Source organism: Sorex araneus, chromosome X (assembly GCF_027595985.1).
Source record: "Sorex araneus isolate mSorAra2 chromosome X, mSorAra2.pri, whole genome shotgun sequence".
In the NCBI taxonomy this organism is placed as follows: Eukaryota; Metazoa; Chordata; class Mammalia; order Eulipotyphla; family Soricidae; genus Sorex; species Sorex araneus.
Window position 1 is genome coordinate 282,286,682 of NC_073313.1, and position 25,293 is coordinate 282,311,974.

The 25,293-nt window shown below is 38.1% G+C and overlaps 1 protein-coding gene across 1 annotated transcript in view; it reads right to left on the reverse strand.

Annotated features, from left to right (window-relative positions):
• Positions 1-25,293, reverse strand: part of NRXN1 (neurexin 1) — a 1,268,129-nt gene that overhangs the window by 1,055,057 nt on the left and 187,779 nt on the right.

Genomic DNA, 25,293 nt, shown 5'->3' on the forward strand with positions numbered 1-25,293 from the left:
TGTCCTCTATTTTCTATTCCATCTTCTCTAATACACACACACACACACACACACATGCACACACACATATGCACACGCACACACACATGCACCATTTTCTACACTAAATGTATGATTTTGATATTTTGTTTTGGGGTCACCCTAAGTGGTGCTCAGTGATCCCTCCTGGGGATGCTCAGGGACTGACTCCATGTGATGCTGGAATCAAACCCAGGTCAGGAGATTTCAAGGCAAGTGCCTTACTATCTCCGGCCCATCTTAAAAACAATTTTAAAAGGTACTATTGTTTAGTCAATGTGTTCACAATGGCACTGACATCTATAGCCTTGGGTATTTGCTTATCTCATCTTATCACCAAAGAATCAAGATTCTGAAAAACATGTATTTGGATTCTCTTACATATGGTGTTTAATGTGCACTGAGTAATTAAATTAAGTCACTTGATACCAGAATTCTTCCATGTCACATGATTTTTTGCTTGTCTGATTTCAGAAAACATATTACATGTAAAAACTTCATGAGAAATGTGTCCACATTTTCCCTCTCAATGATAATTGGACTCTCCACTTCAGTAAGGGTAGGCTAAGAATCCCTTCTTAGAGTCTAGGAGGCTAAATTTGCTCAATCTGAATAAGACACCGCCGAAACCTACTTGCCCTTCTCATATAAAAAATAAGTGCTTTATTTTTTTCAAAATAGAACATTTGATTGTACACTCATCTTTTGACAAGGTTAATCAGCTTTGTGTTTAAAGTCACAGATTCTTTGGTACGTAAACTATTTCATATACTTTAAAAATTCAGTAACAAAACTAAACTTTTTTAAAAAACATATTTGAGATTTGAAAATCACTAGTGGAGGGCACCTAAAATGAAGTAGATCAAAAACATGCTCAAAAACAACAGATTTTGTTTTCTTCAGAGAGAAGAACTTTCCCAGTCAGTACATCTTCCTCGGGAAATAAAGCTTTCTGATTGTGATTGCCTGGAAAATTTCCACGGCGTCTCTTCTGAATGTGGCCATTGTTATTTTTAAAGAAATGGAGAAGTTAGTAAATTACTCTTTCTAATAGTATCATTTTTCTTCCTACCTGGGGAAGTCCTAGTCTTTAGAAAGTAAAGAAAAAATAGGAACTACTCCAGCAGATTAGCTTCATGAAATCAAGAGAGCCAGAGAGGAAATGGTCCTCTATGATATAAATACACAATCCAGAACCTAGGGACACAGATGCCCACTCCAACTCCACTCTTTCCTGCCCTAATAAGATAATAGGACTATCTGTGGCTAAGATATCGGAAGGGGGTTACATTGTTACAAATGAGACTTCCAGTGGGTTCAAACATCAAGATAAGAACCAGAGAGGCAATACAGAGATTAAGGTTCTAGTTTTGTCTATAGTCAAGCCGAGTTTGATCTCTAGTGTTTCAAAATGTTGTTTGAACACCAGCAGATGACGCCACTGAGCGCAGTTCCAGGAGGAAGCCCTGAGTACCAGTGGGTGTGGCTCAGTGTCAACCCCCCAAATAAAACCAAGATAAAAATGAGATGAAGTAATCAGACTGTCAAGAAATATGAAAGAAATAATATTCAGCTAAAATCTTAATACTATTTAATGTTTTAAATCTATATTCTCTATCACTTCATTATGTCTTATAACTGCAGTGAGGATTATCAAAGTGTAATGATCTTCGTTCTCTATAAATTGGTGCTGATAACTCAAGGAACCTTTTCCCAACAACCTCATGAGCCACCCATTATGTCAAGGCCTTATCCTGAGACCTATTTCATAGATTCTTGTCCATCAGCATACAAATGAGAAACAACATGACCTATATGATTTTCAGGTGATTTAAAATGGGTTATACCTTATAGCACAAAGTGAGATAACAGCTGAGCAATAAGACTCTTCCAGAAGAAGCAAACATGCAATTTAAAACAAAATACAGGAGAGCCCAATGTGTAAGAGACAGGGCAGCTGCTATGAGCCATGACTGCTTTTCTATTTCCTTCCTGGATGTGTGAAAACTTTGGAATTCCATGACATATGTATGTTGTATCCACCAAATTTCCACATTTTGGCTAATGGTAAAATAAATTATTTTCCTTATTTAAATAAAAAACGAAGACAGCATGAACTGTCTTTCTTTTCATTGGCAATAACTATAAAAAACACTTCAAAGGGCTTGAAAGCTTTTCCAACACTAAAAAATCCAAGAGAAGCAACAGACCTTGTTAACACTGGTCTAAGGCAAGGAAACTGGGAGGAGATCAAACAGCTGTAGCCAAGGACAGAAAATGAATCCATTTCTTAATGTTCATAGGATAGAGAGATAAATGGTGAGCATAATGATGTCCGGCAAAACTGTCCCACAAGATTTGACCAGAAAAAATCCCACCAATTCACATAGTAGTTTTATAATATAACTTTTGCAATTCCTTAACAAATTAATTCTAGTATATTATATATACAGAGGAAAGTCCCATTTTCTTTTATCAAAGAATAAAAAAGGGAAGCAACTTAAGAGGGAAGCAAGATCATAATGGTTCTTTCTTTTCTTTGGTCAAATGGATTTTGATGTCTTGACTGTGTCTCATTTTCTTTCCCCTTGTTACACCAGAGAATTAAAATATAATATCTCTAAGAAAATGTCTGTCTTTTGTTCAGACCCTTTGTAGTGACATATTCTGCCACTTCTTTGTCCAAAAGGTTAATGTTCTGAGTCAAGACCTTCAACAAGTTAATTCTTTTGAATTTTGCGTCTCTGTTTTAATGCAAAGAATGATTTATATTTGTGTTTCACAAATTTCAGAGTTGTAAATAAACCCTTAGAGGCCACCAAATGAAACTTTAGAGAAAATGAAATTTCCATTCTTACATGCATACTACCTTTGTCAGAACTGTTTCATATTTCAATTTATTTTTCTGTCCTTTAATATAGTATTTTAAATGAAAATTAATATTCTTAACATAAATCATAGACATGCAGTAATTGTCAAAAACAATCTTGATTTTATTTTATTCTGTTGTGGAAGAAATGTTTGTCTGAATAATATCAATAATCAACCAACTTGTATACACACTTTTTACTTTCTTAGCTGACATGCTGTACCTTTTTCATGGCTTTTATCATGGATAATGAAAGACATTATAAAATGTTTTCCAAAACATAAGTATTTGTTAAGCCCCCCAAATCTTTTCTCATAGGGGAAATTCCATTAATATGACTTGTTCTGATGTGACTCAGACCCAAAAAGTTATTCCTTGTGAATGTTTTTCTTTAAATTGTATCTTAGGCACCCTGGTTTACAAAACTGTTAATGTAGGGTTTCATGCATTGCACATCCCAGAGTGCACCCCCTTCACTAGCATGTGTGCTTCCCTACACATTGCTCCAGTGTCCCTCTTTCTCCTTGTGGTCGGCTTCCTACTGAAGACAAGTTCTCAGTTTCTGTTAGCACAGGGCATTTGTTCTCCCCCACTACGTTTTGTTATGTCCTGCAGGAGAGAAACATCATTCTGCATCTTCCTGACTAACTTCATTCAATATGATACTCTCCAGATCCACCTACATGTTGTCTGATTTCATCTTTCTTTAAAGGTACAAGTAGTATCCCATAGGGTTTAGAGAAAGAACCTGGGAGATGAGAGTGACAGGAGAGTGGGCAGGACACTTGCCTCACATGTGTCAGACCTGGGTTGGATCCCTGGTACTCCATATGGTCCTCTGAGCCCTACCAGGAGTGACCCCTGAGTACAGAACCAGGAGTAAACCCTGAGCACCAATGGGTGTGGCTCAGGAACAAAATGTAGAGAAAGAATCCATTACAACTGCTGGTCAATGTCTTATTGTACTACTAGTTGAAATTGCATTTATTTGCATCATTTTTACAAGTGTCATTTAGCTTGCTTTATTTCTAAACTTGGAAAGTCATATAGCTTCTAGGAGACATTGAAAGTTTTTCCTGAGGAACTTTTTTGAAGTAACTTTTTTATTGATATATTAGTTTTGTGCAAGGAACAGGACCCTATAAAAACCAGAGCTATATATCATGTGTCTATATGATGAGGACCCTGCATAGAACAAAGAAATCTCTTACATTTGAGATAACAGAAATGTGTAATTCTTCCTGAGACTAAGCATACACCCTACTGGATAAATTACTCAAAAAAATCTCTCCACGTTGTTATCTAAAAGCATAGGCACTCTGATCTGAATCTGTCATTGTGGTTTTTAATAAGTCAATTTTGGCACGCTATAGAGCAGTATAATGAGAAAACTTTAAAACTGAAAATAACAGATTACAAGAACTTACTATCAACATAAACTGTTAACTTTGTACAATATTCTATAAAATACTCTGTTTTTCTCTTATGCTGACTATACGTTTTCCCCAACTAATGTTTTTAATAAACTTTCCCCAAAAGTGTACTTTTCTTACTTCAAAAACTTTAAATGACAGCTTCTGAATGTAAAATGTCTGCAAAATTCCATTGGCAAAAGACAAGATAGAAATCACCTCCATTTTCAGGAAATTGTGTGATCAGCACGACAGATACAGCAATAAATGTTTCCTTTCCCTTTAAGCCTAGAGATTCAGGAGTCTGCAACTTGAATAGCTATGAAAATTGTCACTTCATCGCACATTTTAATATTGCCATTTAATGCTGCATTATACTAGATTTCAGAAAGGGGAAAAATGGATGAGCAAGAAAATACACATACAATTTTTTTTCTATTGGAAGTTAAAATTGCATTTCACTTAACAGACTAAAAATACAGACTGAAACCTCTCTTCTATATTAATGCATTTTCATGTAAGATCTGTTCTAGTAATCAAGCATATCCAAATGCTAAAATCCTCAGAACATTGCAAGGAAAAAATAAATAATAAACTCCAACAGAAACCTACCATCAGAAGCAGAATACATTCATTGCTTTGTATTCTAGCTTTGCACTGCAGTGGAGTATATTCAATCGAGTACATTCTGAATAGCAATTGCCTAACTTTAAGCTATATTGTCTTACATATTTCAAACTACACAGCTTTTGATAGAACAGACTGGTAATTTCCAAGTTGTCTCACTGAAAAGTTCAAGGAAAATGAGACTTGGAGCCTTGGCAATATAGCCAAAGGCCTTTTGCTTTTTTCTGAGTACTATTCAAATCTTCCTTGGCCCAACCTGATAGTCATTCTTTCTGACAACTTTAACAGGTTCTGTAAGTGGTATGATTTTGTAAGTGGTATGGTACATGCAGTTTTCTTCTACTTGCATTTCTGCTCTTACAGCTAATGCAGACACAAGGGATTTTGAAGTATAATATTCTTCCCCTCATAAAAGTATTTTTATTTGACTTTCCAACTACTATGCAATGTGGCTGAACTGTGGGGGTAGGGGAAAGAAAAGGATAGTTTTTTTCTTTGGTTGCTGTTTTAGAAGGCTATTTGACAAACTGACAACAAGATTTCTCCAATGACCTTAATTAGGTATGTTTGGAGTATAGGGCAGGACACTTGTGATTTTGAAAAGCTCCAAAAATCATTCTTATAATGAATAGCTAGCGTAATAATTCTGGTACCTTCTCTGAGCACACTTTCCTAGAACCTAGAAGACTACAAGTATATATGTATATATATATATATATGTATATATATACTACAAGTATACTACAAGTATATATATGTAGACTACAAATATATATATACACACATATATACACACATACATAATATATCACTGTCACTGTCATCCTGCTGCTTATTCATTTGCTAGAGCAGGCACCAGTAATGTCTCCACTGTGAAACTCCTTGTTAATGTTTTTGGCATATCAAATATGCCTCGGGGAGCTTGCCACTCTCTGCCGTGTGAGTGGGATACTCTCTACTCTCGGTAGCTTGCCGAGCTCTCTGAGAGAGATGGAAGAATCAAACCTGGGTTGGACGCATGCAAGGCAAACACCCTACCCAGTGTGCTATAGCTCCAGCTCACATACACACATATACATACACACATGTACATACACATTTATACACATATATATGTGTATAGGTATATATGTGTGTGTATCTCTACCCATATGAATGTATATAATAAACCCAATAGTGAGTAATTTTGAAGAGAATATGTAGAAGTTATTCTTACTTGGATATCCTTTTACATATCCTTACTCCAGGTTTTTCTATTTTCTACTTTATTATGTGAAGTTCTTATTTTAAATATCAGTTCAAAGAATTTTGAGAAAGAGGAAAGACAAGATATTTATACAAGTTATGCGTACAGAGAGGCAAGTATGTTAACAAGAATTCATTGTTTGAAGGCCCTAATGAAACCTAGAACCCCTCTCACTCAATCTATATGTAAATTTTATAATTTCATGCAGCAATGAAAGGGAAACAAACAAAAAACTGCATCATGTGCAATAAGATAGTAGCAAATGGTCATTTTTCCGCAATGTCAGAAGCCACTGTCTCTAAGAATGCATTCCTTTAGGGACCTGACAGTTAAGCTGAGAACTGTTGGTTACTCTCAGTTTTCCCTGAGGACAGAAAGAGAGATAATAAGCTTACACATAAAAGTGACATTTGGGTTATTGGGAAATAATCTTTTAGAGAACTGGGAGAAGTGTCTGATAACAAGTGCTTTTATATTCAAATAGGGAGAAGGACCATCAGGCAATTATTACCGTAAAAACTAAATAACTTTCCCCTTTACTGGTATTATTTGTGCACATACCTCTTAGCATGAAAGCTAGAGAAAGACTAAGAAAGACTCCCAGACTGTTTGCAGCCTTGTGCATTCATGGATAATGCTTTTAGAAGATCTTCAGAAGACAGATATCTCTTTCAATCTGCAGATATTCTCAATTTTTTTTCATAATTTGTGTATTCTGTCAGAACAACTCCAAAAAAAAAGATTTTCTATGAAAAAGGCTGAGATAAGGAATTCAGTGAAAAAATATGAGTGTCTTAGATTTATAATTATAGTAAATCTAGCATCAGTATATTATCAACATTTGATTCTTATCTCCCATCAAGGCATATGTGGATAATGGAATGTATTTAATTTTATCTCCCCACAAATAGGTTATCTTTGGCAAATGTCATAACTTGAAGAGTATTTGTGATATCTAAAATTACTTACTTTTGTTTTAATTGATTTGCTTTCTTTAAAGATATGCTTATCCTTTGATACTTCAGAGCAGTGAAGTTCAACAACCTAGGTTCCACAAGAATATCACTTGTAGGAATTCATACAGGCATGATACCGTTAGATATTGGAAAGAATTTTATTTGTAAATAACTCCTGAATGAACCTGCTGCATATATTTTCACAATATTTTGTTTTGGGGCCACACCCAGTGGTGCTCAGGGGTTATTCCTGGCTCTGTGCTCAGGGATCATTTCTGGCTATGTTCAGGGGCCGATGCTGTATACTGGGTAACGAAACCTGATTGGTTGTTTGCAAGGCAAGGGCCCTACCTGCTGTATTATCTTTCCTGCCCCAATCCCAAAATAAGTACTACTAGTCCAACAGATACATTGGAGAAGAAAGCCCTGTGGCACTGCTATCCAGACTAGACTTATATATTTATTTTGGATCAAATTTGTCAAAATCCATACTAATTTTAAAGTTAATACTAACTTCTCAGTACTATGATCTCTTTTGATTTTATTGAGCATTATAAATACTATAGATTTAATTTTTTAGATTACTTAAATTTTTAAGTATTTTTTCCTGTATTTTTAATTCTGCTTTTTAATTTTTTTAATGCAGGCAAAAGCCACAACTGTTGATACTAATCTAGAGTTAAAATTGAGTAAAAGATAAAGTCATGGTGAAAATCAGTAGATTTAAAAATCAATGTTTATGTGAAAATTGTTATATCATATCACAGAGTTTTGATAACTCCTTGTCAAAGAATTTACTAAATTCCTTTTTGCTAGTTGAGTCTTCTGGGTTATTATTTTTGTTCTTTGAGTTTAATTGGTTTCTATGTTGCTTTGCCATCTAATATGGCATTCTCTTACTGAAATATACTCCATATTTCAGTATTTCAGGCTCCAGGGTCTAAGGTATGGGACAGTGAGTTGACGGGGTGGCAGCTGTGGAACGTGGGAGACGCTTATGGCGGCAGGAGGTGAACATGGCTTCTGGGGCTTCCAGAAGTACAGGGGATGGGAAAAGGCTGCTGGCCCTGACTCCTAGAAGACCCTAGTCTTCTCAGCCTAGATATGGAGTACCTAAAATTTATCTCTGCAGAGACTGTTAATGAAGCAGTGAACTTGAGCCCTTGGTGTGACTGCAGTGGGGGGACGTGGGTGCAGCTGCTGGGGTATGGCAGAGTGGTACCTGCCTCCCCACTCCTGAGAGAGCCCCAAAGTTTTCAGTCCATGGGGCACTGATGTGTCCATAAATTTTAGCTGCTTGGCATGCATCTCCTCAGAGCTTTAGTGGTGAATTGGTAGAGCAGAGCCGGTGGGTGAATCAACATAGTGGTGGCTGTCTTTAATTAAGTAATTTTAGTGCTGAGAAATTACTCTGATGGAACCATTTCAGCATTTAAAGGTAGACCTCCCCAAGATGTACAGAACTGTCTAGTAGATAACACTGGTTCATCCTTTCTCCTCTACCCTTTCTCCCTCGATGTAGGGAGCTTAGGCTTATTCTGTTACACCCATCAGTGATTCTGAGGCATTCCCATTTCTCTGTGTTTATCCTTATCCCCACTTATAGCCCTAAATCAGACCCTGTGACTCGTAAGATGAGATTCTTCTAGGACTCTGGACTTCGCATATGCAAGTGAAATACAGCTTTATTCTTTTCTTTATATTATTTGCATAGTTTACACTAGAGCAATGTCCTTTTGTAGGAAGATTTCGGGCTATGCTTTTGTAACCTGGGAGTTGACTCCGAATAATATTTATTCCTTGGGCATCCGTCATATTTACCAGACTGAAGCCTCAGTTGCCTTTAGTTCCTAAGCACCCCAAAAGGAGGGTCCCAATAAAAGAACTTAGATGGACCCAGGGCAAACTATAAGCTAGTCTAGCATTGAAAAGGGGCAGGCCAAATGCTATAAAACTTATAATGAGTTCAGGGCACGGTCAGGGACAAATTCTGTCATGACCCAAAGAGAAGTAACTGGACAAAGACCCTGCTGGGATTAGGAAAGACTAATCTGGCCTGAGGACTGTAGTCTGGGATTTGTAGCGAGATTTCCCCAGGAGAGCAACCCTATAAGCTTAATATATCTCTTACTGTGTCGATACAAAATGACTTATATTGGGCTGGAGTGATAGCACAGCGGGTAGGGCGTTTGCCTTGCACACGGCAGACCCAGGTTTGAATCCCAGCATCCCATATGGGCCCCCGAGAACCGCCAGGAGTAATTCCTGAGTGCATGAGCCAGGAGTAACCCCTGTGCACCGCCAGGTGTGACCAAAAACCAAAAAAAAACCCCAAAAACCAAAAATGACTTATATTATTAAGAAGTAGATTTAAGATTATTGTTTAAATGGATATGGACTAAGGAAAGAAGAAATTTTACCCTTAGATGGAATTCTGCCCTTGAGTGGATCTCCTAGCAGGATAAAATTTTTGTTTTAGAAGAAGCTCCCCCCCAACTCGAATCAACACCCCCGCCCTCCCCTCACAAACATACCAAAGGAAGGACTTTTCATACGTTGATTGTGCTACCTTGAGTATGTGTAATTGCAACCCCCAACCTCTGAATTTGGCTCTTAGCTAAAACGTTGGGAGATGGGAATGAGGGACCAAGGGAGACTAGAAAGGGGGGCAGTGGGAGACTGGAATAGGGCACACAGTGGGACTGGAATAGGCACGCAGGAAGAATGGAACAAGCAGCGGGACTGAGATTGGAATAAATGCGGACTGATCCCCAGCCAGCTTCGTCATTCTATTCCATCCTTAATAAGTCTGTTGGCCGCGGCTCATGGCCACCGAACACATATCTGCGTGTTCACACTTTTTGAACACATAAAGGTCTAAGAGCTGGGTTTTCTCTATTTTTTAATTGTGTTTGTGCCACACCGGCTGTGCTCCGGTCTTACTCCTGACTCTGCTCTCAGGAATCACCCCTGCCGAGACCATTCTGGGTGCCAGTGATTGAACCTGGATTGGCTGTGCAAGGCATACACCCTACTGACTGCATTATCTCTCTGGTGTCAAGATAGTATTTTTAAAATTTTAAAATAAATTATTTCTTCCAACCAACACCCACACTGCTTGTTAATCTGAGTTTTGCAATCCAAAGCCATAGCACTGCCAATTCATCATGCTATTGCCTTGTTTCTCTATACATCACATAAGTGAGACAACCCTGTATTTACCCCTTTCCGTTGACTTATTTCCCTTAACACTGTACCTGCAATTCCATCCCACAGCAGACTGTAAGATTTTTCTACATTTGTATAGTATTCCATTGTGTACCGTGTGCCATAGCTTCTTCGTCCATTAACCTGTTGTTGGACATTTCTGATGTTTCCATGTCCTGGCTGTTGTAGTTAGTGCTGCATTACAAATAGCTGTGCAGCTACTTTTTTCAAAGTATTGTTTGTTTCAGAGTAGATGTCAATAAGTGAAATTGCAGGTGGGGAGTGTTGCTCTAGCATGTGAATTATTTCAAGCAAGGCCGGCTGAGGCCCTGAAATACTCTTGCAAAGCTTACTATTTTAGTAACAGCCCAGAAACATGGACATTGTGGATATTATCATAATTATGGTTGTTTTTTTCAACAAACATTTTACTGTGGATTATATGGTCCTTCTTATCTAAGTCACTCTCCCATGGCTACATGGTTCTTCCTTCTTTCTCTTAGAAGTCCCCAAGCCCTATGTCACTGCTAAGCTAACTCAGGAGATATGTTACTCTGCATAATTTTTGCCTTACTGTCCTTAGAAGTACATCTACATAGATTTTACCCATAGAGGAATAATTCAATTGGGATTCTCCTACATAATCTCTCTTGTTATTCTGATAGTAGTATGCTTGCTATTCCTTTCTCTGAGAAGTAGATGGGTAGGGGAAAATTCATCTTAGGGTGAAATCAAGACTGATTTCTCAGAGTCAAATTTAATGAAAGGGAATGGAATATTAAAATAAATTTCTTAGAATAAATTTGAAAGAGAAAGAAACTGGATGTAGGAGAGCACAATTATAGAGGTTACTGAATAAGGCTTTCAGAATTGTTTGGTTGTGGGAAATACACTGGTTATTGTATATCTATAGCATCATTTTTATTGGTAAATTTGGGATATAGAAAGTAGGTAAGCCTTTCCTATTTTAAAGAATGATCACTGGTCAACTGCATATGACACATTGATACTTCCTTGGAACAGAATTTTACTTGTTGAGCTTAAAGATAAAAATGAAGAAGTAGTTAGCATTGAAATTTTAAAAATAAATACTCAAGGACTAACATCTCTGAAAAAAGAAGACAGCACAGATACCAATTCATCTTGAGAGACATTCATCATTCTGCATAAGTCTATAATTCTTCAAGCTCTAGGCCAAGTCTTTTTACTCATCAGAAAGTCATTTCTGGTTATCTCCCCCTTTTGGACCCACATGATTCTTAACTTCTGTACTTTTGGATTTAGCATGCAATGTCGCTGTGTCTTTTATTTAAATGATTTCATATAAATAGATTAGGATGGATGACAGAACAGAATTCAGACCAAGGTCTAACAACCATATGATTCATCCAACAGCACAGAGTGATGAGAACCTATGCCACTACCTGCTGTGACATGATAAACCTGGTGCCAAAAGTCTTTCAGTGACACCTTTACATATTGTTTCTGGGCACCTTGGTTATAGGGCTAGGTATCAGCATTTTATCGAAGGTTTTTTTTTTTTTTTCATTTACCAGCACCTAAAATTAGCAAGAGGGAAAGCTCTGCATTTCTTATCTACATGCATTTCATTTTTTCCAAATTTAGGAAAAGTTGGGGGGCAAATGCTTCATTGTTTGTGGTTAGATCTTAACAGGCTAGTAGAATTGAGCTCCCACAGGCATCAAGAGTCCCTGCCAATAAAGACGCAAATTAAAAAAATTAATATTTTTCAAACTCAGTGTTTTCAGAAAGTTTCTGTGTGGTTCTGATGAACAAAACACCAATGGCCAATGCAAGAAGCTGCACCACTGTTTCAGTGTTTGGGCGCCACCATTCTCCGAGACAGCTGTGTGACTCCCTTTCAAGCTCGGATGGCTGCAATCTGAATCAAACCCAGACTCTTTTGTTGGAAAGAAATCTAAATTTTGAAATTTCCATTTAAGTTGAGAAACAGCTTTCTACACTCAATCACAAGATGTAATTTATTTTACTGTATGACATTAATAGCAATAATTGGCTTGGAAATTAAGAAGTTTTGAAGCAAAACACCATATATCAAAAGTCTACTTTAAAAAAAGTAATCCTGTCTAAGGCAATGGAATCAAGCCACATATTTGCAAATCTTTCTATTATAATCTCATACAAACTATGCAGGCTTCTTCATCTCAAGTCATTTGCCATTTGAAAATTTCAGACTTTTCAATTGGAAATCAAGATGGTTGCAATTAGATGGAGGCGTGTAAATATATTCCATTAAAGACTTCAGTAGAAAACTGCATTACTTTATCTGGAATACATCCCACCTGGCAAAGTATTAAAGCAATGATGATTTGCTTAGAGGTCCAATATGTGATGGTCAGTAAAAGTTTCACTTTTTATGAGAAGTAAATATTGAGTTAAGACACTTTCCTTGACATTCCCTCCTATCAGAGATAAAGGTTTTTGTAGGTTCATTAATAGCTTATAGATCGCATCTCCCCTGAGATTTTAAAGCAAAGGACATTGTTTTTTGCTTGTTATTTTTATCACAAGGCCTTTGCATTCTGCTCAGAGTCACTAATTCAATCTAAAGGCTGATGAATATTTAAAAAGAGAAGAAAGAGCTGCACTTTCCCCCTTTCTCCCCTTTGTCCTCACTTAACATATAGTCACCTGGCTCTGAGTCCAGTGAATCCCTGGGTCTCCACAAGCTAGATACATTTATTTACTCAGCAAGTCTCTTCATTTCCCAAACATCCATACCTTGGTAGTCAGTAATGGGGATGTTGGGCAAAGAAGCAGGATTTGGAAAAATAAGAAAAGGAGAGTAAGGAGAACTTAGAAGCACAGTTATAGTGTAGCATCTTACTCCGGAAGATAGGGATGACATTCAGGATCAGATAGAAAACACAGAAGACAAAATCAAGATACAATTGTTAATTCTGATGAACATAATGGATGTAAGTAAAAATGGAATTCTTCAACATTTTGTTGGGGAAGTCAAAATATGCATGCAGACTTTATTGATATTTATTATTTTCAGTGAAAGATAAACACAATCAAAGTGTTGCTAGGGAAGGTATGGACCAAATTCTTGCTGTAATAGTGAAGGCAAGTTGCATATGCATGCTTCACCCTCTCAGGGGAGTAAATTTGAATGCAAGAAAAAAACGGACTTAACAACTTACATTGATACAGTTATACAGTTATACCAATACTGGTATACAAATACCCAGCTGTACAGATGGCATTTCCCTTTAGAAACTGATATCTGTGTAAATATTTTATTGCATTTAATTAATATGTAAAACTAAAAAGTTAGAGAGAAATATATAACTCTTTACTTACTATGTACTCTTTCTTAGCAGTCTTTTGTCTTTGGGGACCTAGTTAAGCATGGGGAACAAACCTTATTTCTGTTCTTTTGAGAAGTCCCTTTTCATTATATCATTGATCTTGCTGTTATTTTAAAAAACATCATTCTGTGTTTGTAACTCTCCATGAACAATTATTTTAGTGATCACCCATAAAATGTATGGCATTATACTTGCTGTTTTGTAATGAGAGAAACAAGAGTCAGTCTTGTGGACAAATGTGATTCTAACATCAGGAAAAACAAGGCAAACTGCAAGGTAATTCTCTTGTCTTTTGGACTCTATCTGGTTGATTTTTCAAAATGTCAAACTCACCACTGTAGCACTGTAGCACTGTCGTCCTGTTGTTCACGGATTGCTCGAGCGGGCACCACTCAGGTCTCCATTGTGAGATTTGCTGTTACTGTTTTTGGCATATTGAATACACCATGGGTAACTCGCCAGGTTCTGCTGTGTGGGCGGGATACTCTCAGTAGCTTGCTGGGCTCTCCGAGAGGAATGGAGGAATCAAACCCGGGTCAGCCACATGCAAGGCAAATGCCCTACTTGCTGTGTTATTCCTCCAGTCCCTCAAACTCCCATTTCAGATTAATATTTTTTATCCTATGTATGAAAATATGAAACTAAATTAAATTTTAGACAAAAGGAAATCAGGTGGGAAATCAGGAATGAGGTGGGCCTAAGAAGCCTGGAGAGGCCAGAGGCCTGGGTTGGAGCATATTTCCCATCTGAGTGCAGAAGAACCAGATGGCAGTGGGGAACAGTCTGGCTGCAGCAGCCTCGAAAGGCCAGGAAGGTAAAGGAAATGAATACAGAGCGCAGATAGAGCCATCATCTATTCTAACCTCACTGGCCATTGTCCGAATGCCTTCGCCACACCATTCCACAGTCACTAGTCCAGATAGCTGGGGCTTTAGACCACAGAGAGAAAAATCTAAAACAAATATGTAGACTTGCTGCTTCTGAAAATTCACTGTGGAATACAGAGATTGATAAAAAGCTTTGATAGTATGAATCATTACTGTGTAATTCTACCATAGTATTTTTTTTCTTTTTGGGTCACATCCGGAGATGCACAGGGGTTACTCTTGGCTCTACACTCAGGGATTACTCCTGGTGTAATCAGGAGTAATTACACTCCTGGGACCATATGGGATGCTGGAAATCGAACCTGGACTGGTTGCGTGCAAGGCAAACGCCCTACCTGCTATGCTATCGCTCCAGACCCAGCCGTGAATTCTCCTGATATAATGATAATCAATAAAATTTGGGCAGAAGAGTTATTTGTAGAGATCAAAGTAATTTTTTAAATAAATGGATATGAAAATTACTAAATTAGAATAAATAATAGAATAGTAGCGATTTCTATTTGGCAGTAGAAAGTTACAAGTTTAATGAGCCTCATCCAGACTTCCGAGGTGATCTCTGGCCTTCAGTACAATATTTGTGAGCACAGAATTCTAGAGAGGTAAGGGAACTCAGAATGAATCTGAGTATGTAGCTTCAAACTTTTCCAGTTTGTATTTTCCAAATTTGAGTATGTAAATTCAAACTTTATTTCCAACTTTACACTGTAAGACTCAAATGAGCTAAGTATTTTACGAAAGGCATACAAGATATTAGTTAGCATTTCCTGAATTAGCTAAAACACATGTAAATTCATTCTATACATGCTATAGATCAGCTTTTCAAAGGATAGTGGATTCTTGATGATTTTCAAAATGGGTACTTCTAGAAGACCATATTGACTTCTTAAAATCAAGTTATCTGTATATGAGACAGAAAATGAAAGGTGAGGTGCTGGAGGGATAGTACAGCGGATAGGGCCCCCCTTACATTTGGCCAAACTGGGGCTTGATTCCCAGCATATGGTCCCCAGATCATCACCAAGAGAAATTCCTGGGTGCAGAGCCAGGAGTAATCTAATCCCAGAGCATTGCTGGGTGTGACCCAAAAGGTAAAAAAAAAAAAAAAAAAAAAAAAAGAAGGGTGATATCACTACACTGATCAGAAACCTGTACTGCAACTAGTTAATCTTGTGTTGATATTTCTATTCGGGTGCTGAGTATTATGAGTGGCAAATCACATATTTTAGTGACATTTTTATATTTTACTGGGTTTATACTAGTAGACTGTATGCTCAATCATTTTTACAAAAGTATTTCTTTGAGTCTCTTGCCCACACGCCTGGCTGTCTTCCAGGGCCCCTAGGAGGGGATGGGCTCCAGCTTCCCTCCCCACCCCGAGCAGAGCTTCCAGCAGCCGAAGACCACCGGAACCTAGCTACAGCCATGCTTGAGGCCCCTCTCCATACGTTCAGACAGGCCTCACGCATGAAGGTACCGGCAGAGGAACCCAGGTGTGTGTAATCCCATCAACAGCCAACATCCAGAGACTTAAAAGCAAGCTCCCAGAAGCGTTATCTTGTAGCCTACTTCTCCCTCTGGGAGAAACTGGCAAGCTTCTGAGAGTTTCCTACCCACATGGGATAGCCTTGCAAGCTTCCCATGGTGTATTCATATGCTAAATCCAGTAACAAGCTAGATCTCATTCCCCTGACCCTGAAACAGCCCCCCAGTGCGACATCCTTGGGAGGGCTGAGTCAAGATGGACTTCTAAGATCTCAGGGAAAGGAAGAAATGAGAGGTTACTGAGCCCGCCCAAGAAATCGGTGATAAACGGGATTTCGTGATCGTGATTCCTTTGAGAAATCATCTCCAAAACATTCATGATAATATCATAGAAATCACTAATGGAGCCTGAGAAGTTAAACATATCTATTTGTCAATAACACTTTAATTTGCTTATCTTTCACTAAAAATAACAGATATCAATAACAAAATTGGTGTGCATATTTTATTTGACATCCCTAAATTAAATCTTCAGAAGCTTCAGAGGACTTTGTATCTCCAGTTTGGTGATGTGATGCTGGGAGATATGCATGTTCACACACATTTTGCCAGTATTTTTGTATATAGTTTCAGGACGCCTCTACTTATTTTAAAGTAAAGGACCCAACTGCTATGAATAAATCTGATTGAGGCCAATCATTCAATTTTACAGATAGGAGCAATGGTCTTGTTTGCAAGAAACCCACGGAAAGGTCAGGTTTGGTCGCCATGAAGAGTTTGTGTGAAGAGAACAGTAGCATGCCAAATAACTGAGTCCATTTTCACTGAAAGACTGAAAAGTGAATCAATTGCCTCTGGAAACACTGTGATGCATAAAACTAAAGAGCTGTCATTTACTGAGTATTCACTATGTTGATAGTATACACTTTGCACCCATACATATATACATATTTTCAATTACTACAAAAATTTAAAATGACTAAACTTGCATATCTAACAGTAGAGAGCCAAGAACTGAATAATTTTCTCCAAATACATCTTCTGTCCCTTATATTAAATGTAAAGTGTTGTCAGGAATAAGCCATATTCACTGATTCCACCTTATAAGAACCTCAGTATACTACAGAAGAAATAACAGTGCTGTATAGTTGAATATTTTATGATTGTGCAGACCAGACTGAGGCAAGAAGAATCAGGAAGGTAGGGAAGAAAAAAAAGAGAGAATCATCTTACAGAATTTGATCTCAGTATCACTGAATATAATATTCAGTAAGATATTTTATAATGGAAGTTAATATGTTATGATAATAGCAGAAGTTTTCAAAAATATTTTCTCTCTAAAGCATTCAAATGGAAAACAATGAGTTACACGAAGGGAAAGTAAAATTTTTCATATGACCTTTCTAAAATGATATCAAGGTCTCTAATCTCTAGTCATGTCAAAGATAAATAATTAGACCACAGCAGTAATTTCAGGTCTGGGCTGCTTCCTGAATGCAGTTCCAAATAAGGTCTTCAAAACCCTTCCAAATATGCTAATTACCCGAGTTAGTCTGCTTGTGTTTTGAGCTATATTGAGTTTCTGAGCAATCTACTTTGGTCAGCCGGGGAAGTCAAACCATGGCTGGATTAGACTTCCAAAGTGAAGGGCTTTTGACAGTTTAACCCTATTCTAACCCCATAACTTTTCCCTAAAAATAAATCTGGAAACAGCCATACTTTTTGAGACATTTGGACAAAAGCTTTGGCTAGATGGCTTCTCCTGTAATATTCCTAGAAACAATTGATAGTTTTCTGAAAGCCGGCGCTGGCACATACTTCAGACCTAACCTCTTCCCACAATTATTTCTAAAGGAATAACATCAGGATGACGTCTTATCAGACTGGATTAGTACTTATTTATCACAGAAACTATAGTCTGAAAAGAAAAGGTAGTATCTGGCTGACTAATGAAATACTTTTCAGATGTAATATCCATGTACAACAGGAGTCTATTAAAGCTTGCTGAACCTATAAAATATTTTTCCCTCTCATTAGCACCAACAGTTAAAATTCTAAACCATCTGGGGGTGAAAGTGATAGTAGAGAGGATACATGGGTAGGACACTGCTTGCATGTGGACAACCCGGGTTCAATTCCTGGCACTTCAGAGAGTCTCCTGAACCATTCGGGAGTAATCCCTGAATATATAGCCAGGAGTTAGCCCTGATCACAGCTGGATGTGTGGCTCAGAAACAAAAACAGGCATCATCCAATCTCAAAGTTGACACATCACGCCTGAGACTGCAGTCTTAGATGGATCTACAGACCGCTAAGTCTTAAGAGTAGGTAAACTGCTAAGTGAAATGAGTCAGAAAGAGAAGGACAGACATAGAATGACTGCATTCACTTGTGGAATATAAAATAACATGATATGAGACTGATACCCAAGGACAGTAGACACAAGGGCTAAGAAGATTGCTCTATGTTTGGAAGCCTGCCTCATGGGCTGGGGGAGAAGGCAGCTGGACTAGAGAAGGGATCCCTAAGTCAATGAGGGTTGGAGGGATTGTTCGGGATGGGAGATGTGTGCTGAAAGTAGATAAAGGACCAAAGGTGATAGCCTCCCAGTGTCAGTATTGCAAAGCATAATGCCCAGTGATAGAGAGTATGGGGGGAAATTGCCATAGAGGCATGGTTGGGGGGGTTGGGATGGGGGCAGATACTGGGGACATTGGTGCTGGAAAATGTGCACTGGTGGAGAGATGGGTGTTCGATCATTTTATGACTGAAACTCAAACATGAAAGCTTTGCAACTGTATCTCATGGTGATTCAATTATAAAATAAAATAAATAGTATGTGAATATCAGAATTATTGGGATTTTTTAAAGTATTTTTCTTTTTAGGTTTTGATCACCTGCCCACTGATGCTTAAGTGGTTACTCCTAACTCTGTCTCAAGAATTACTCCTAGTGGTTCTCAGGTGACCATATAAGATGCTGGGGATTACACAGGGTCTGCCAAGTGCAAGTCAAGCAACCTACCTGCTGCACTATCACTTTGACCCCAGATTTGGGTTTCTGAGTCTCTACTATGAGAAAAACGCAGCTGGCTTACTTAATTTATATGCAATATCTAGTGGTTATTTAGGCCATGGTTATTTTAAGTGAAAAAGCAGTAGACAAAGAAAAAAATAATGCAACTTTATTTAACTACATATTTGGATTTATGCATTTGTTACTTCATAAGTGAAAACACTATCAAATATAAACTAAAATCCAGAAATTGTGCTAGGCTAACAAAATAGTACTAACAAAAAGTAAATGTTTATGGCCATCATGGTATTTAAAAATCCTATAGGTGAAAGGAAAGCAGAGTTTCCAGCTTTGTAATTTAGGATAAAAGCAGTAAACTCCCAGAGAAATCTATAGGTTCCTAATACATATAAAGAAAACAAAAGTTTTAAAATAATAATTTTAATGTTCATTATAAAGTACACTAATATATAATTTATTGAAAATATATTCTGTGCCAAACACTAATTATTCAAAGTAGCTCTTGGAAACAAATGAAAGGAGACACTCAAAACTACATACTACATGAAATCTGCAAACTCTTTGATACTGCAATATAGTATGATTTATTCTTGTGGTGAACTGAAGAGAACAGACTTGTCTATTGATCTAAGGAAGGCAGGGAAAGGGTTCTGGGTTTCTTCCAAATGCCCACATATGTCCAGCTAAGGGGGGTATACAGCATCTCAAAGGATTTCCATGAAATTTAGTTTGGGATGAGAGAACTGTGAGGGAAGTGGTGATCTTCCTTCCCATCCCTTTCTCATTCCATCCCTACCTCTCTTTCCTCCCTCACTAGTCCCTCCCTTTCTCCCTCCCTCCCTCCCTCCCTCCCTCCCTCCCTCCCTCCCTCCCTCCCATCCTTCCTCCCTCCCTCTCTCCCTCCCATCCCCCATCCTCCCTCCCTCCCTCCCTCCCTCCCTCCCTCCCTCCCTCCCTCCCTCCCTCCCTCCCTTCCTTCCTTCCTTCCTTCCTTCCTTCCTTCCTTCCTTCCTTCCTTCCTTCCTTCCTTCCTTCCTTCCTTCCTTCCTTCCTTCCTTCCCTGCCTCCTTAACTCCCTCCCTCCTCTCTCTCTTTCTCCCACCCTCCCTCCCTCCCTCTCTCTCTCTCTCTCTCTCTCTCTCTCTCTCTCTCTTCTCTCTCTCTCTCTCTCTCTGCCATACCCAGCTATGCCCAAGGCCTGGCGAGCTCAAGGGACTGTATGGGATGCTTAGGATGGAACCTGGTTTGGCTTACATGCAAAGCAAGCACCTTCTCCATTGTACTGTTACTCCATTCTCCTATTACTCCAGCCCAGGAAGCAATGAGGTTCAAACTCCAGCCCATCTGAGGGACCATGGGGTGGAAGGGTGGGGGATACTTATAAAATCTAGGGCCATACCTCTTCAATTTCTGCTTCAGTACATCTTAGGGTTGGCCAGAAATGCCCATTTCTACCCTGCTCCTGGTTGAAAGGAGAGGGGAAGCTGCTGTCTCTCGCCTAGTTTTCCAAAACACTTGAAGATGACTTCCTGGAGACTCCCTGCCTGCGTGTTCTGAAAGTCCCAAGGTCAATAACCAGCCAGAAAATAATTGTTAAAATGCCAGTTTAGTGAGCCATAGAGAAAGTATAGTAGGTACTCGCCTTGCATGCGACTGACCTGGGGCTGAATTCGCAGCACCTTGTAACAGTCCCCAGGCCTGCCAGGAGTGATCCCTTAATGCAGAGTCCAAAGTAAGTCCTGAGCACCACCAGGTGTAGCTCCAAACAGATAAACAAAGTATAGAAAAGTTAGGGGAAAAGATAATGATAAACACAAATAAATGAAAGCTTAGGGGGAAAGTGGTCCTTCACTCTCCTAGACAGAGTGAAAGAAAATACTACAGTATTATGGACATTTAATTTTATCTCTGAAAGAAAAATAGAAGGAGTACCAAAATTTAGGACATCGCATGATTAGTAGTTTATTTTATCATCTGTTTCAGAGCTGAGTGGATTTAAATTCAGAGTGGTTAAAGGCAGAAGCAAAGCAACAGTGCAAAGAAGCAAACAGACAAACAAAAACAAATAGTGGGCAATTATATACAGTAACATTTTAAATATAAGCATCAAATTCACTTCATTAGAATAGTAAAAACATAGACATTATTTCAAAGGTGATCTTTCTTTAATTTCATAACACTGTTTTAATAAGGGAAAGTAAAAATAAATGTGCTAATTTGTTGTCATTTGTCAACTGATATGGCATAACAAAATATTACATGTGTCACACTGCAAAGAAACTTAGAAGATCAATTCTTTACAGGAAAAAAATTGCCTCTACTCTCAGCTGTCCATCTCGATGGTGTGGAAATTATGGTTGGTTCAGCAAAACCCAGACTGTGGTGAAGACAGAAGTGTGTAGCAATCACACTTACAGGGCTATGAAAAAACACTTTTAGATTTCCAAGAAAACTGACAGTTTAACTAGAAAATATATTTCCTTAAATCAGAGAATCGTGAAGCTAACCAACCTCAGATTATTTATGTTTATTAGAAAAAAATACATGTTTTCTCTTAAAAAAAAGAAAGTATGGATTTGATTTAAGCTTATACAATGTCAGAGACAATGTATTTATCCAAACTATTATTCTATTTTACACATTCTCTGTACAGCATATTTTTAAAATATTGCATGCTTATCCAGTGCTTATGATGGATTAGGATCTATATTTTTCAGGTACTCTGACATTAAAAATTCACCTGTCAGAGACACACACAGAAATCTCTGACCTGAGCAACTTGTGGCAGAGATGGCTCGGGACATCGCAATAGGCCTTTTCCACTGGGCCGCTCCAGGCAGGGACAGGTGCCGTCCCTCTGCTAGCCCTCTAAGAGCTCCAGCGGTCACCATCTTTTAGAGGCTAGCAAGAAGCACCAGCTCCCACGTGCCCACAATCAAGAGACACGCACAGGAATCTCAGACATGAGCAACCTGTGGCAGCAATTTCTTCAGACCCTAATTATTAAAATCATAGAATTCCTAAATGTTATGGATACATTCTATTATATACATAAATGAGGAAACTGGATATTAAATAATTTTCAGATCTTTTAAAAACAATGATAAACAAGTAAAACAACTACAAATTAGTTTTGTGTCAGAAAAAAATAGATCAGTGCTCAGGGCTTAATCCTGGCTCTGTATTCAGAGATCACTTCTGGCAGGGCTTGGGGGACCATATGTTGTGTGGGGGATTTAAGTCATGTTGGCTGCATGCAAGGCAAGCATCTTACCCACTGTACTATTATGTTTCTGGCTCTAGAACAATATTTTGTATTTAATATTAGTCACATCCACTATAGCTCCAAATGTGAATTTGCCTCATTTATTAATATCTAATTATGTTTCTACAGAATTGAGTCTTTTAAATCAAGTTTAATATGTAAATAAAATATCAAAGAAGAGAGATTTCTACTGTTGGATGGCAATTATTATAGAAAGGTAAGAATTTGGGCACATCAAAATGTGGCTGTTTGCATTATGGGTAACTTGTCTAAAGTTTCTGCTAACAAGAATAAAATGCATATTTAGTTTTTATCAGTATAAAAGTGAACTGCAACTAATAAATTATAAATTGTAATTTTCTAAAGATGGCCCTTTTTGACGTTACATTAAATATAACCTAATGAAGAACTAATTTCCTTGAGATAAATGACAAACAGTGAGTTAAAATTTCCTGAGGACATCATTCGCAACTCACTCAGACACAGGAAAAAAAATGTTTTTAAGGGAAATGTTACCATCTTGCACTCCCCATATCTATGGTTATAGTGATGTATAACTTTATTTTTATTTCTTTTGGGGTGGTGGGCATTGGCTCACACCCAGTAGTGCTTAGGGGTTACTTCTGGCTCTGTGCTTGGTAATTACTCCAGATAGTGCCTAGGCGACCATACAGGGTACCGGGGAATCAAACTCGGGTCAGCAGTGTGCAAGGCAAGCACCCAAGCACTTTACTATCTTGCGACCCCCAAATTGTAAAGCTACTCACCTCGCTAAATTCATTTCACATAGTCACTAACATCTTTATAAGCCATGCTGCATAAGGGTCAACAGATCCCAGGAGTGGTCAAAATTGTGGAAGGAAGAAAGAGGTTAAGAAGGAAAGGAGAGCAGAGAAGTATCAGCAACTATGAGACAAGGATGAGGTGAATTAATGATACCATAGAGAAGATCAAACAACTACAATCATACTTTCTATTAAAAAAAAACCAATAAAACTACGGAATTCTTTGACTTCCTGAAATTCAGAGAGGAGGTGCCTAGGAAACACCTTTGGCACAATCATAGGAGCACCATTTGGTTGCCAGCACTCCCTCGAATGGTGCGCTTCCATCAGCCTTTCAAGGATAAGCGCCTTTCTAATTCGTCATTTCAGAGCTAGAATCTGCTTATCTGATTTCCCAAGGAAGTCTGTCCTATGCAGAGTCTCTGATTAGCCTTCGCTATGCACTGGCCTCTCCTGGGCATGCTGAGGAAGGGACAGTGTGGCAGGAGCACATCTGGCGCTGGGCCTCTTCCTGGCAGTGGCAGATAGTGGGTGAAAGCTCATGGCCTGGTGAGGACCTGTACTTGGGAGTTTTTGTGACTCTATTGAAACCACCTGCTTCGATGGCTCATTGAAATCAATGGGGGATCCCTCCTCTCTTCCTGCCATTGTATAAACGCTCATTCACTGAAGGAAAATGGCTGAGAGGGGACAGACAAAGAACTGTGAAGAAATTAAAGGATCTTTAATGGATTAAAAACAAAACGCTATTCTGCACTCCAGGGTGCAGATTTATTTAGCTAAATTTGCTTAAAAGCCTTGTCTAGCTTCAGAATTCAATAGAGCAGAATGACTTTAAACAGTTTTTTTTTTTCTGGTTCACTGGAGAGATATGACTTTATATGATTGTTTTAGTGACAATTATCTATCAAATGATTGTGATGTAAAGCTAACACCAAAATGTGACAGAACCTGGGAATGATACGAGCCAGATGTCTCTAGAGTATTTTGAAAAACACTTTGCTGACATTTTAAAGTCTAACTAATAGCAGATATGAATTATATGGGCAAAATTCATCAGAATGTGCATAGTTTAAAAAGAATAATTTTCTGAAGTACATTTGACAGTAATTAATTTTACATGGGACACAAATAATTTCTAAATCCCAAGTAAACGTTTATGAACCATACATAATATACTTTTTAAAGAGAAATTTTTCCACTGAAGTTTCTAATGTTCTGAACTGTAAAGAAGTACAATTTAATTGATTCCGTAAAAATTCTTTAACAGGTAATTCAATTGCACTTTCCTAAGTCATATATTTACAGCTTTAACTTTTAAAAAGACTTAAACAAAGCCCTAAAATTTCCATTTACTAGAATATTATCAGAATTTATTATAAGAATAAATTTAACCAATGCTTATATCTGCATTTTCCCCTTATTTATTATTATAAGGTTAAAAATGGGCATCACTGAACTTTTATTTCATTATTAGCAGCATCACATTAGGTCAATTTAGAAATTACTGATTTCTTCCCTTCTTCCCTTCCTTCTGAATATACCTTTGACAAAGTGGCACTGTAGCCCTGTCATTCCATTTTTCATCGATTTGGTCAAGCAGGCACCAGTAACATCTCCATTGTGAGACATATTATTACTGTTTTTGGCATACCGAATATGCCACGGGTAGCTTGCCAGTCTCTGCCATGTGGGTGAGATACTCTTGGTAGCTTGCCAGGGCTCTTCGAGAGGGACAAAGGAATTGAACACAGCTGGCCACATGCAAGACAAACACTCTACCCACTGTGCTATCGCTCCAGTCAAAGTACTGCTTTAAAATTCTAAGTATAGTCATGATAGAAAAATAACAAAAAAACTAAGAGAATGGGGCTCTTGCCTTGCACATATCCAACCTAGGTTTGATCCTTTGCACCCCAAAGTGTACCCTGAATCCCAGCAGGAATAATCCCTGAGTTAAAGTCCGAGTACCACTGGGTGTGTGCGCACCCCACAAAAACAACAAGAACAACAAAGTAGTATACAAAGGTCAGTGTATTGTTTTAGGATAAACAAAACCTTCTTCAGTAGCAATTTGGATATTTTAAGTTGCATTTCATGGTAAAATAACATGATTCAAAGGTTAAATAAATTATTATGCAACATTG